Source organism: Dipodomys spectabilis, unplaced genomic scaffold (genome assembly GCF_019054845.1).
Source record: "Dipodomys spectabilis isolate Male_0828 unplaced genomic scaffold, ASM1905484v1 ptg000001l, whole genome shotgun sequence".
In the NCBI taxonomy this organism is placed as follows: Eukaryota; Metazoa; Chordata; class Mammalia; order Rodentia; family Heteromyidae; genus Dipodomys; species Dipodomys spectabilis.
In genome coordinates, this window is record NW_024870678.1 from 21,360,463 (window position 1) to 21,374,391 (window position 13,929).

The following is a 13,929-nucleotide window of genomic DNA, read 5'->3' on the forward strand; positions in this document are numbered from 1 at the left end:
ACTGAGAAGTAACCTGTAAATCAGCCTCCTATTTCTGTGAACTATGTCTCTAGTTCTCTTCTCAGTCCCATGAGGACAGATCTTTGGGAAGTCAAGACTCATATAGTAGGTGATGATTAAACACCATCATCACCACTTTTCTACTTACAACTCTCCCTTCCTTTGCCTTCTTCCAACACATAAGACCACACTGGCTTCTCCCAGGGTGTCAATCTTTTGTAATGTACACTTCATTCAATCGCTTGCTATAATTATATTTCTTACTCATCAGCAACTTTGGTTGAAATATAGAGCCAATATGAAATATAATTACCATATAATAATAATACTTTGAATATAATGCATTTCCTCATTTGAAAGAAGACACCTGTTAACTGTCATCATGAGTACTTAGATGGAAATTATGCATGTTTTCACTCCATTTGTCTAGTCAACTTGAAGAATATTGTGTGTGTGCTAGCATTGCTTAACATAATCTTGTTCCTAATTTCTTTTATTTCATTAAATTATATGTAATTACATTAGCTCAGTAAGATGTAGACTTTGAAGTATTTAAAAAGTGAATTTCTAAAAAGGGAAAGGTGTTATTTAGTATCAAGCTGAAGAGAAATTGTAATGCTTAGATTTAGATATATTTTCAGTGTTGTCCAGGTTACAAAGTCTCCTTAGGCTCATAGCTTTCTACTCTTTCTCATTTTCCTTGAAATGAATTTTAAGAGACATTAAAAAAAAATCCAGGGCTTCCAGGTTATGGAAAAATGCTTAGTTCTTGACTAGCAGATAAGTTCATTCATTTGGAATTTTAAGGATATTCTAAAATTCAAGTTCACCAGACATTAATTTTCTAGTTAACTTAGGTTTTCAGACCTTATTTCAGAATCTTACATAGAATATATCATGGCATATAAATAGACGATTAAAATCATTAGCTGTTCTTTCTACTGTTTATTAAAGTCAGTTTTCATAGAATTTTGGGAGTTTCCTTAAGGACCAGAAGATTTGTAAGAAAAAGAAATGTTAGCCAGGTGCACCTGTAATCCCAGCTACCCAAGAGGCTGAGATCTAAGGATCATAGTTCAAAACCATCTGGGGCAGAAATGTCTGAGACTCTTTTCTCCAATTTAGCCAGCAAAAAACTGAAGGGGTATCTGGGACAGAGCGAAGGAAGGGGTGACATTGCCCCCAAAGAAATATTACCTGACTTACAAAATGGTAACACCTCTGTATGTCACTTTAATAATAACAATAGCATTTACTTTAAAGCTGGAAGTGGGGATGTAGCTCGAGTTACCTTCCTTCCTTCCTTCTCTCTCTCTCTCTCTCTCTCTCTCTCTCTCTTTCTCACAGGGCTAAATTATCAGTACTTTCTAAAGTGACTATTTGCTAATCTGATTAACGTCTTTTAATGTGTCCCAGACCTCAGGTGCCTGTTGGTGTAAAGACAGTTTAAGGGTAGCAGCCAAACCATGCTCTTAGTTCCAATTTCTCCGCTGACTCTCCCTGGACATAAATCTGACTGTGCATATATGTGCATGCGTGTGCATCCCTTTTCTGTTCAGTTCTATTCCTTTTGGCAACACCGAGGATTGAACTTAAAGCTTCAAAACTGATAAGGAAGTATTTACCACTTGACCTATGGCCCCAGTCCTTTTGATTTTTCAAATTTGTTTTTCAGGTAGTCTTGCACTACTTTCCCTGGGACGGCCTAGAACCACAACCTTCCCCATCTTTGTCTCTCCAGTAGGAAGGATAACAGATAGGAGCTATGGTGTATGGTCTGTGGGCATCATTAACCTCTTCTGAGACTCAGCACCACTCTTACTTCCTTGGCTACGTAGTCACTGCTTGGGACCCTACTAATGTTTTAGCTGTCATGTTGGTGTCGGTGCTGGTGTGAGGGCGTAATGGTGGTAATGGGGCAGATGTTAGAATAGTAACAATTTCCCTCTGCCCATCTTTGTCCTACATGGCCATCTTCAGAGGCCTAGTGGTGTCAATCATGCTCAGAGTTTCCAGGCTACCGGTGTGGGTCTAAAGAATGAGCTTCTTCAATGTCTTGTTCTGATGTCTTCTTCATCACTGGGCAAATTCACCCCTTGATGTGGTCAGGGAAACAGATGGCTTTCCATCCTCTCCAAGTTTTCACCCTCTCCATTGGTTCTCAGGCACCTGTCTCCATTTACTACTACGTTTTAATCCCGGTAGAATATCATACCTTCTCTCAATCCAAAACCAAAAGCACTAGGCTGGAGGTATAGAATGATTACTCCTACATTCAATCTTCAGCGTGCGCGCGCGCACGCACACACACACACACACACACACACACACAGCCCAAATACACACATGCATGCACATCAAAGTATGGCGACTGTGGGACAGCCCTTCTTCTGACATGTTATAAATACGTTGAGATTTCCAGTTTAGGCTTCATTTGGGCAATTGTGCAATGCTAATCTATCCCTTTTTGTGTTAAAAAAATCTTTAAAGACTAAATGGTGGGGCATACCTATACTTTTAGCATTCATGAGCCTGAGGTAAGAGGATCTCAAGTTCAAGCCTGGGCTATAAAGTAATGAGGAGGATGGAAGGAGAAGATGTAACAGAAAGAGGGAAAATAGAAGTTAGGGCATGGAACTTTTGCTTGGATTTTTCACTCAAGGCTAGCGTTTGACTATTTGAGCCCCACTTCCACTTCTGGCTGTTGGTTGGTAAATTGGAGATAAGAACTTTTCTGCCCAGGATAGCTTCAATCCTTAGATCTTGGTCTTCTGAGTAGCTAGGATTACAGGCATAAGCCACCAGCCCCTGGCAACATAAATGTTTAACAGCTTAGTAATTGTGTTCTCTATGCTATGTTTTCTGTTTTTTTTTTTTTTTTTTTTTGGTTCCAGTCGTGGGGTCTGAACTCTGGGCCTGGGCGCTGTCCCTCAGCTCTTCAGCTCAAGGCTAGCGCTCTACCACTTGAGCCACAGCACCACTTCCGGCCTTTTTCTTTTTGCTTATGTGGTGCTGAGGAATTGAACCCAGGGCCTCATGCATGCAAGGCAAGCACTCTACCACTGAGCCACCTTCCCAGCCCTGTTTTCTGTATTTTTGAAACTTTTCCTTTTGGTGTCATCCTTCAAGGGGGCAGAGTCCACACAAGGAGACACACATAAGCAGGAAGCCATGTTTTCTTTCCTCATTCATAAACCCTCCTAATAACCAGAGTCAGCTTAGTCACAGCAACTAATGTCAAACGACACACAGCAACTACAAAAGGTTCTTTCAGTGTCAGTTTAATTTAAACTTTAACCTCTGCTTTTTCCACAGACACCATGGAAAACCACAAAGATCCTCTTGTTCTAACTGTTGCTTTCAAACACTGCAATAAAAGTTCTTGACTTGAAAACACAGCCCTGCCTGAGTCAGCTGTCACCACGGACCCAGATCACTGTACTCATACCATAGGCTCCGATGGGTCCCTACCTGGGCCTTGATGACCACGGGCCCCCTCCCCCAACCCCTTATATTTTTACTGTGAAGTTTGGCCACATATTTTAGAAGGAAATACATAGTGTATTAAAATTGCAAAGTTCTTCTTTTTTTAAGCAAATCTTCAGAGAAAATGAATCTAAACAGTATTAAGTCTTCCCCACAGGCAAACTAGTGTTCCTTGGGAAGATAGCAGGAATAATTGAACATGCCTTCTTTACCTAGAAGAATTCACCTTGGAACCTATGGTCCATTAGAAACAGAATGTGATGGGCTCAAACAGAACAAGGCCTTGAGTTCAAATCCTAGCACAACCCAAATCAGAGCTATCCTTTTAAGTGTTAGGGAGGCTACATTAAATAAAGGGGAAAAAGAAATAATATAATTTATTATATTATATATTATATTATTATATTAATAATATAATTTATTTAATTCAATGCACCCCCAAATTAATATTCAAAGTATGCTCAGGTTAAATTATTAATGGCATATTTTATATTAATTTTATTATTTCTGAGTCTTTAAAGCCTGATTTGTATTTTATACTTAAATCATACCTCAATTAGACTGCCCCATGTGTAGTTGGTGGCTGCCACATTGGATTTTGTATATCTGGTATATAGAAGAGATAGTGTCAATGACTATAATACTAACTCCACTTGCTTTATGAAGAGGACACTTTCAAACACCATGTACAATTGGTGTTTAAGGCTGGAATGTGTGTATTTCCATAGTAGAGTACTTGCCTAGCATGTACAGGGCCCTAGGTTCAAATCCAGGATGGAAAACAACAACGACCTGATGCCTAGTGCTGTAACTAATGGTGATGAGTGGGTTAAAGTAGGCAGGCATGGAGAGAAGAAAGAATGCAGTTCAGGCTAAAGGACCCTAAAGGAGCAGCAACCAAGGACATGGCGGCTTAGTTCAATACAGGGAGCTGCTGGCTGTGCATCAGATAATAACAAAATTCCTTAAGAGTCTACAAAGTCCTGTAATTTCCCCCCAGCCCCCAAACTTATCCTATAGTTTGGGGATGAGGGTTTGTCATAAATTCTGTGTGTGAAGCAATCCCATGCGGGCCATGCACATGGACTATTGACCTATGGCTCAGTCATGTGGTAGGGATGTCTTGGAGGGAGAAGAGGAAGACAGAGGAAGGCTCTGAGGAGTCCTGTGAAAAGTTGAGATGAAACCCAATCAGGTCCTTTACTGCAGAAGAGTGGTGGGTGCATGAGTTAGGCAGAGCAGCAAGACTATGAGTATCTTGCAGAAATTGTGTGCTTGTAGAGGATAAATGAGCTTTTGCCACATTATGGGCAAGAAAAGCGAGAAACTTTACAAATGAAAAGAGAGACTCAGGTGGAATTAATGACATCTCAAGGAATTCATTACTGTGCACAATGGATTTCATCATGAAAATGAAGCCCAGAAGCAGGTTAATATTTCAAATATTAAATTAATGAAATACAGAAAAATGGAAGGAAAAGGTTTTAAAGATCCAAAATGCATTTGAATTAAGAAATGGTTGTAAAAAGTTTTGACACCAGACACAGAATACTTGGAGGGGGGAGGGATAGGAGGAAGAATGATAGAGGAGGATGACTGATCAAGATATATGCATACATTGACATGTCAAGACGAAAATCCCAGTACAACTAAGTAAGGTCAATTATATGTATGCACACATCTCTGTGCATACATACACACATAGTATATTAAGCTGGCCACGTATTCACTCAAGGATTCTGATTTAAATATTTCTATTTTTAAAAAGAATGTCAGAAGTGGGGCTGGGAAGTTGGCTCAGTGGTAGAGTGCTTGCCTTGCATGCCTGAGGCCCTAAGTTCGATTCCTCAGCACCACATAAGCAAAAAGAAAAAAGCCGGAAGTGGTGCTGTGGCTCAAGTGGTAGAGCGCTAGCCTTGAGCTGAAGAGCTGAGGGACAGCGCCCAGGCCGAGTTCAGGCCCCATAACCGGACCTCCCCCCCCAAAAAAAGAATGTCAGAAGTACCACCAATTCATCTTCCCAATGATCAAATGTCCAAAGGTTCCCATTTTACAGAATAAAAAAAAGGATAACAGAGAGAAATTAAAATGACAATATTATTGATGTAGAAGATTGTTCTCAAAATCATATTTCACCTTCATAATTGGATAATTCATATGCATCCCAGCTGTGTTTGATGCTGTGTTTTCAGCAAACTCTCTCTCTCTCTCTCTTTCTCTCTCTCTGGTCTGAATGCCTCTAAAATGCCAAGAAGACAGAAGAGGTATTTTTAAATTTGAAAGAATTTAGCTCTGGCAATTAGTAGGTTAAGATCTAGATATGTAAGAAGGCTCATAAGCTGGCAGTTTCTAATAAGCTATACAATTTTGACTGTTACATTGAAAAATTTATGTTTACAACTAAAATAATATTTCAGGCCTGTTGCCTTTAATCCTAGCTACTCAGGAGGCTGAGATCTGAGGGAGGACTGCATTTTAAAGCCAGCTAAGTAGGAAAGTCCGTGAGATTCTTATTTCCCATTAACTATCAGAAAGCTTGAAGTGGAGCTGTGCCACTAGCTTTGAATGGAAAAGCTGAGGGGCAGAGCTCAGGCCCTGAGTTCAAGCCCCACTACTGACAAAAATAAAATGTAACATTTCAAAAAGAGATTAGATTTAGGAGTCCATGAAGCTTTGCTGGGCACACTGTCCCTAACTGGTGAAAACTTTAGGTAAAATGTAAGCAAGAAGATTAGAATGTCTAGATTTACTTACTAGTCAAATTACTAAAAACAGAGCAAACTAAAAACCAGACTGTGTGGTTGGCCTTGGAAAGCCAACAAGCCTTGATAGATATCAATTTTGCTTTAAAAATTTTTTAAACTCCTTTTTTTTTGATATTGTGTGGATCAGATTTTGATTCCAAATGTTTGAATTTAGATTTGGTAATCATTAAGACATATTTAAATATGAAAAAGAAACAGAGTCAGATAATTCATAAAGGATGACAATTAGACTTGGAATCCACAAAGATGATCATTTTTGTGAGCAAATATGAAATGCATGCTTGAAAACTCAACTTAAGGAGGCACGGAGAGCAACGTGATTTATGGAGACACTGAAGATATAACTCAGATTTCATTATCTGATTTTGCGGAACATTTTTACCTTTGCACATAGCCTCATAATTCTTTGATGATACATGACAGAAAAAAATGCTTAAACTAAAATTCCGATGTGGAAGGAAAAAGGGCAGGCCTGAGTAATAGTTTAGATCTCGTTATTTGTCTTGAGGATTCCCCCAGTGTACGTCCAGAAGATGCTAGGAGAATGGAAGACATCTGCATCTGATTCTAGGAATTTAGCAACACTCATTACAAAAGCTCTACTTTTCTGCCCACCGAACCTGATAGCAGATTCAGCTCTGAATAAAGTTATGCTGCTGCGTATATAGCTCAGACCCATGGGAAAAAGTAGAAGAGAAACCCTGTGGCACCCAGGCCCATCCTGAGCCTCTCATCCCTCAGTTTGCCCTAACTCACCTTCCCATGTTTACTTCTCTCCAGGACATTTTCCATCTAATATACTACACTTTAATTTTTTTTGTGAGTGTGTTGTAATCTATGTAAAACAAAATTTATCAATTTAACTTTTCTGTGGTGTATGTGTGTGTGTGTGTGTGTGTGTGTGTGTGTGTTGCTATAGATCAAACCTAAGGCTTACAAATGATAGGCAAATACTCTACAACTGAGTCACATCCCCAGCCCCATTTCAATCATTTTTGAATGTGTGATTCAATGCCACTTACTACATTGACATCATTGTGCACCATTCCCACCCTCCATCGCCAGAACTTTTTCTACCTTCTCAAATAGAAACTTGCTACCATTAAATAACATCTCCTCATCTCCTCCCTTCCCCTGCCCACCCTTGCAATGAACACTTTTCTATCTACAAATTTGACTACCTTAAATTGTTATGTAAGTAAAATGACACACATCTTTTATCCTTTTGTGACTGAATTGTTTTGTTCCAACATTTTGTTTTTGTTTTTTTATTAACCATCTCATATCTTAAAAATGTTTCTGTCTGTGTGCTTTTGTCCTCTTCCCAGTACCTAGAGCAGTCCCTGGGATCTAGTAGATTCCTGTAAACATTTGTATGTGTGAATGAATGAATATGGTTCTGACTTGGGTCACATTACCTCAATGAACTGTCATGCGTCAATGTTAAATGGAGAATTCTGGAGCATCCCTATGTGTTTTGGAATGCAGTTTAGAGGATTCCATAGGTAAGACTGGCAGCCGGATGCCAGTCAGAAGGTGGGAGACACTCTTTAGGGAAGGATCAAGATAGCCGCTCAATGCACATATGGGTAAGGTAATGGGAGTAGACATCAGCTCTACTTATGAAGGGAGCTCACACCTGTAATCCTAGCAACCCAGGATGCTAAGAGCTGAGGATCATGGTTCAAAATCAACCAGGTCCACACAAAATACCCAGTGAAAATCCACAAGTCACCAGAGAAAGTGATGTGATGTAATGACATCTCCATGGCCAGGTCTCCTTTCGTATCTGTGTGTCTGTGGGGGCAGTTACTTAAACTGTCTGATGCTCTGTATCCTTGTTGGTAAATCAAGGCTAAGCATTTGTCTGTCTGAGTCACAAAGGAGGGATAATCATTGAAGATTTTGTAAGTGCCATGGAAAAGCTACTTGTGCTCATATATCATGATCAAACAATAAAAGGTAGTTATTGCAATGAGTTGGTGCTTACTAAGAGTTGAAGAGGCATTTAAAGAGAGCAGTCTTTGCATTTCCTACTTGCTAACCATCCTGCATTGCATGAATTTACAGCTGGATCTGGAAAAACAGAACATTTTTAGTGAAGAGGGTAAGAAGGATTAGCAAAAAAGAAGCGATTTCTGATAGAAAAGCAGTAAGAATAGAAGGACAGGAGGGTGGAGGCCCAGAGTTAGAGCATTAAGGAGTATAGGGGACAAGGCAAGGTATGCTGCTGGAATTAAAAAAGTATGTATAGGATATGGTGGGATATGCCTATAATCTTTGTACTCAGGAGACTGAGGCAGTATGATCAAAAAGAGAAGAGTCTGAGCTACAGAATGAGGCTCTATCCTTAATCATATACATAGATATATACATACATGTGAACTTACATACATACATAAAATCGAAGTAAGCAAAACAAAAAACAAAACAACAGAAGCATGACAAAAAGGCCAACCTATGTAAAATAATTATTTGGAATGTACACTAAACATAAAAGCTCATTTGGAGCATCACAATATCATTAGTATAGTCTGGCCTAGCAAACCACTTAAAAGAAAAACATTCTCAATCTGGAAATACTCAATTTTAAGATATGTCTGTTTATTCTGGTTTCAAGAAGAAAGAATTAGGCCATTTCCTAGAACAAGGTTTTGGAACGTGGTGTTTCTAAACCCCGTGATTTTTTTTTCTTCTTTTGGGTGGGGAGTGCTAGAAGTAAGTGGGTATGAAGAATGTAATTTAAATAAACATGAACTTTTTTTTTTTTTGGTTAGTCGTGGTGATTGAATTCAGGGCCTCAGCATTGTCCTTGAGCTTTTCTGCTCAAGGTTAGTGCTCTACCACTTTAAGCCACAACTCCACTTCTTCTGGTTTTTAGAGATAAGTTAGAGATAAGAGTCTTACAGCCTTTCCTGCCCTGGGTTGGCTTTGAACCACGACCTTTAGATCTGAGCCTCCTGAGTAGGTAGGATTAAGGTGTGAGCCACCAGCATCTGGCTATGAACTATTCCTACAGGAGCCCAAATATCTCCATTCTTCACCATAAAATGTGCTTCTTTTATAAACATATGAAAAAAAAGAAAAGAAAGTGGGTCAAAAATGAAAAGAGATGAAGTTAAAAACCAATACCAGGTATCTGATAAAGTAAAGGAACTCTGGCTTCTGATGCCACATTGGTATCTTCTCCATGTGACCTGAGGGAAGGGCTCTCCTCTTCCTAGGCCATTTTTCAAAGGGAAACTTGACTACAATGGGAAGCCCTTAGTTTGCCTACAGGGCTCTATCTCATCAGAAAACTAGAGAGGGGAAGGACAGGGAATAGCTGAAGGAAAAAAAAGCAAAGAGACCCTACTGGAAAGCCAAGCAAAGGGTGGGGGTGGTGCACTAGGCCTAGGTCCTGCAGACAGAGAGACTCAAAAAGTACATATGTGGTACAGAATTCAAGGGGAAAAGGGTGAAAAGGTGTATCAGTGGAGCTAACTGGACACTGATGAAAGTGAACTATACCACTTGTAAGTAAAGATGCCAGGAAGGGACTAGGAGAGAACGAGGAAACAGAAGATACTATACAAAAGGAAATGTACTCATTACCTGACTCGTGCAATCGCAACCCTTCTGTACATCACCTTTATAATAACAATAAAGCAAATTAATTAAAAAAAAGAAAAATACATACGTTTTGGAGGTAAACAGTAATTTGTGTTAATGAATTGCTCAGATATTAGAAGAAAAGGAAAGAGGAATTATTTGTAGATTTCTGATGCATTACAAGATAGCAGATGGCAGTTTCCTGTATTGAAATGAGAAAGAGTCATGAAAGAACAAAATAAAGTAAGAAAGGAAATAAAATAATTCAGTTCTGATCATGATTAGTTCAAGGAGCCTGTAACACATTTCAATGGAAATATTAAACAGACTGCTTGGAAGAGGAGCCTGGCATTCAGGGAACTGATAAATTTATGGAAAATGTATAATTATAGTTAAAGCTTGAAAATAAAGGAATTTGGGAAACTAGGTGCCAGTGACTCACTCCTGTAATCTTAGCTACTCAGCAGGCTAAGATATGAAGATTGTGGTTCAAAGCCAGCGCAGTCAGAAAAATCCATGAGACACTTATTTCTAATTAATTAGCAAAAAGCCAAAAGTAGAACTGTGGCTCAAGTAGTAGAGTGCCAGCATTGTAACAAAGTTAAGGGACAGCTCCCAGGTCCTGGGTTCAGGCCTCCACTACTGGCAGAAAAGAATTAAATTAAGAATAAAGAGAAATGAAAATGAAATAAATAAAATGGTATTTTGAAGGGTGAGATGGGAGAGGTAGTAAGGAGGGACAGGAAATAAGGAGGAAGAGGGAGAGAGGATGCTGAGCGGCTAGTTTGCCAAGGAATGAACCTAATCTGACCCCACACATGCATCTGTGTTAGGGACTGAGCAGGAAGAGCCTGAAAGAACACTAAAAAAAAAATCTTCCAAAAGTAGGAGGAGATCCTGGAGCAATGCCACAGAAGCTACACATGAGCTTCCATGAGAGAGGTATGATCCACAGAGAGGCATGAAGAAAAGGTGGGAAGTCAGGAGGAGGGTAGATAGCTGTCCATGCACAAAAGAAGTGCAAAATGGATTGCCATTTTCAAGTTAAAGAAAACAGAAACAAAGAATTAAAGAAGGAAGGAAGAACAGAAGGAAGGAAGGGAAGGAGAAAAGAAGGGAGAAAGAGGAAAAAAGAGAGGAAGAGGGGAAGGAAGGAAGGAAGGAAAGAAGGAAGGAAGGAAGAAAGGAAGGAAGGAAGGAATTCTTTATTAAATTTCTTCTGTTACAGTTAAACTCTTACTTAGAATCAATTATACAATGCTTATTTGTGTTTCTCTTCCTCCATCAGTATTTTTACGTGCACACGTAACTAAGAAACCAGAGTAGTTTGGTGTCATTTGATTCAATGAGACTCAGAGCAATGAAGGAAGGACTGTTTCAGCACTGCTGCCAGACCACTGCATTGCTCCAGGGACAAGTGTCTGCAGAAGATGAATCAATCATGTTCCCTGGTTGCTGAGCACTGAGGTTATGGCAACAAATAAATAACTCAATGGAAATGGGACTCTGCTGACCATGCACAGATCTTAAATTAATAAATGATCTTTAATGAATTAATTAATGAATGATCTTACATTAATAAAATTAATAAAATCTAAAATCAAAGAGGTGGAAGCATGTCTATAATATGACTTAAGAGTGAAATCACAACCTACAAAGGTTTAGAAAGGTAGGCTATACAGGTAGGTCAGAATTTTGAGGTCCTAGATTTGGGATGCAGCTCTAGGCAGAGTGCATGCCTAACATGCAAGAGATTTTGATTTTGACCCTCCACAGTGCAAAATAAATAAGTAGATAAATAAAAAGCTGAAATCTATTTAATACGTTTTGAGTGTTTAGTATACCCCAGGCACTGGGGCTAAATTCTTTACATATATTGTTATTAAATCCTCACAACAGTTCTACAGTTATCATCAAACACAATTTACACATAAGCAAATAATAATTAGAACATTAGAATAATAAATAGCTTGCCTGCTGTTACGAAGCTGAGGAATAACATTGTTAACAGTCCATTGGGAATCTATGTTAAACTTTCATCTGTGAATTATGCAGAGTAAGAGATTAACCACAAAAACCAATAATAAAGGAGACAATTGTACTATACACTAATAAAAGTTATGCCAGTATTCTCCTTTTCTTCTCTCTCTCTCAAAATAATTTTATTGCAGTTTCACTTTTTTTACTTCAAGGGAGGACTTTGCAATTTTCTTTGGCACATCTGAATTGCTGGAATGCTATATTTTGACTTTGGGGTAGTGTACAATAATATATAAAATATATGTTATATAATGTGTGTGTGCGAGCCTAACAGTATTGGGGCTTGAATTTAGGACTTCTATGTATTGATTAGCTTTTCCCACTCATCAAGGCTGATGCTTTACTACTTGGGCCATACATCCACTTCCAGATATTTTGTTGGTTAATTGGAGTAAAGAATTTCAAGGACTTGTCTTCCCAGGTTGGCTTTGAACCTGACTCATCAGATCTCCGACTCTTGAGTTGCTAGGATTGCAGGTGTATATTGTTTTTCTTGCTATATAGGCCAGATTTGAACTTCTAATCCTTTTGTTTCAACATCCAAGTGCTAGGATTCAGATTTGCATTACCTTGCTCATCTTGGGACCATTATTAAGTGAAATAAGGATAACTTATACACCGTGATAGTATGGCGGTCATTCTACTAACTGAAATGGTTACTAACACATGGACAGTATGAAGCATGGATATGGGGAAGAAGGATGATTCACTTTGTGAGTGGGATGGGCCTGGACAGTGTGAGATTTCATTATGTTACTCAGCATAGTCATCAATTGAAAACTTATGAATTGTTGATTTCTGGAATTTTCCATTTCATATTTTCCACACTGACATTGGTCAAGGGGAAAAAATGAAAGGTGAATCCAGGAATAAGGAAGGACTATTGTAATTTTCAAGATTGGGCTTTCTGAGATCTGAGCTTCTCACTGCTCTTTGGCAAGGCACTGCCAGGAAGCTCAAGCTACATGGAGAGATCTAAAGAGGCCTATCCAGAGACTCTGGACAGAGGGTTGGGAAGCTGTTCTGAACTTTCTGGCCCAGCTCAATCCAAATACACAGCTGAACACAATCAAGGAAGGGTTCAGCCAGTGCCTCAGGAGAGCAGAAACCATCCAAATGAGTCAAACAGAATCCTAATCCACAGGATCAGAAACAATTAATGGTGGTTGTGCTGGGTCACTAACTTTTGAGTAATGTTCTTGTTACTCAATAGTAGCTAACACAAATTTGGTATAGTTTGGTAGAATTTGAAAAATAGGAATATTTTATGTTTCCCCAAATCTTTAGTCATCTTAAGAAAATGGGGGGAAAAATCCACCTTCGGTCTACTTTGTTGGAAATGCTTCATTTCCAAGAGAAATGGGGATTAAATGGTCAGGAAGGATAATACTTCAGTCACTGGTGCAACTGTGTTTCCTCAACTCATATATTGAAGTCCAGGACCCTGATATCTTAGAATATTTCTGTGTTAGCCAGTCTTCCATCACGGTGACACAATACCTGAGGTAATCAACCTAAAAGAGGAAAGATTTGTTTTGGCTCACGGCTTCAGACATCTCAGTCTATGGTTGCTTGGCTTTGTCACCTCTGGGACTGTGACATGATAATACATCCTGGTAGAAGCCCTGGGTGGAGGAAATTTTATTTCATAGCTTCCGGAAACAGAAATACCGGAAGCAGCTGGGGTCTCTATACTGCCTTCAAAGGCACACTCTGAACAACCTAACTTCTGTCCACTAAGCCCTATACCTAAAGGTTCTATCCCTTCCTAATAGTGTCATAGGCTGGTGACTAAGACTGTAACACATGGCCTTTGGGGGATATTCAAGATCCAGTCTACTATGAGGAGGTATATACCTCTATAATCCTAGCACTCAGAAGGCTCAGGCATAAGAATCACCAAGTTTGAGGTTACAAAGCCGGGCCAACTTGAGTTATGTGGTGAGAATGTCTCAAACAAAAAGAAAAATAAAATAAGATCTTAAAATAACAGTGACTTTATTTGGAGATGGAGCTTTTCCAGAGATAATCAAATTAAAATGAGGGT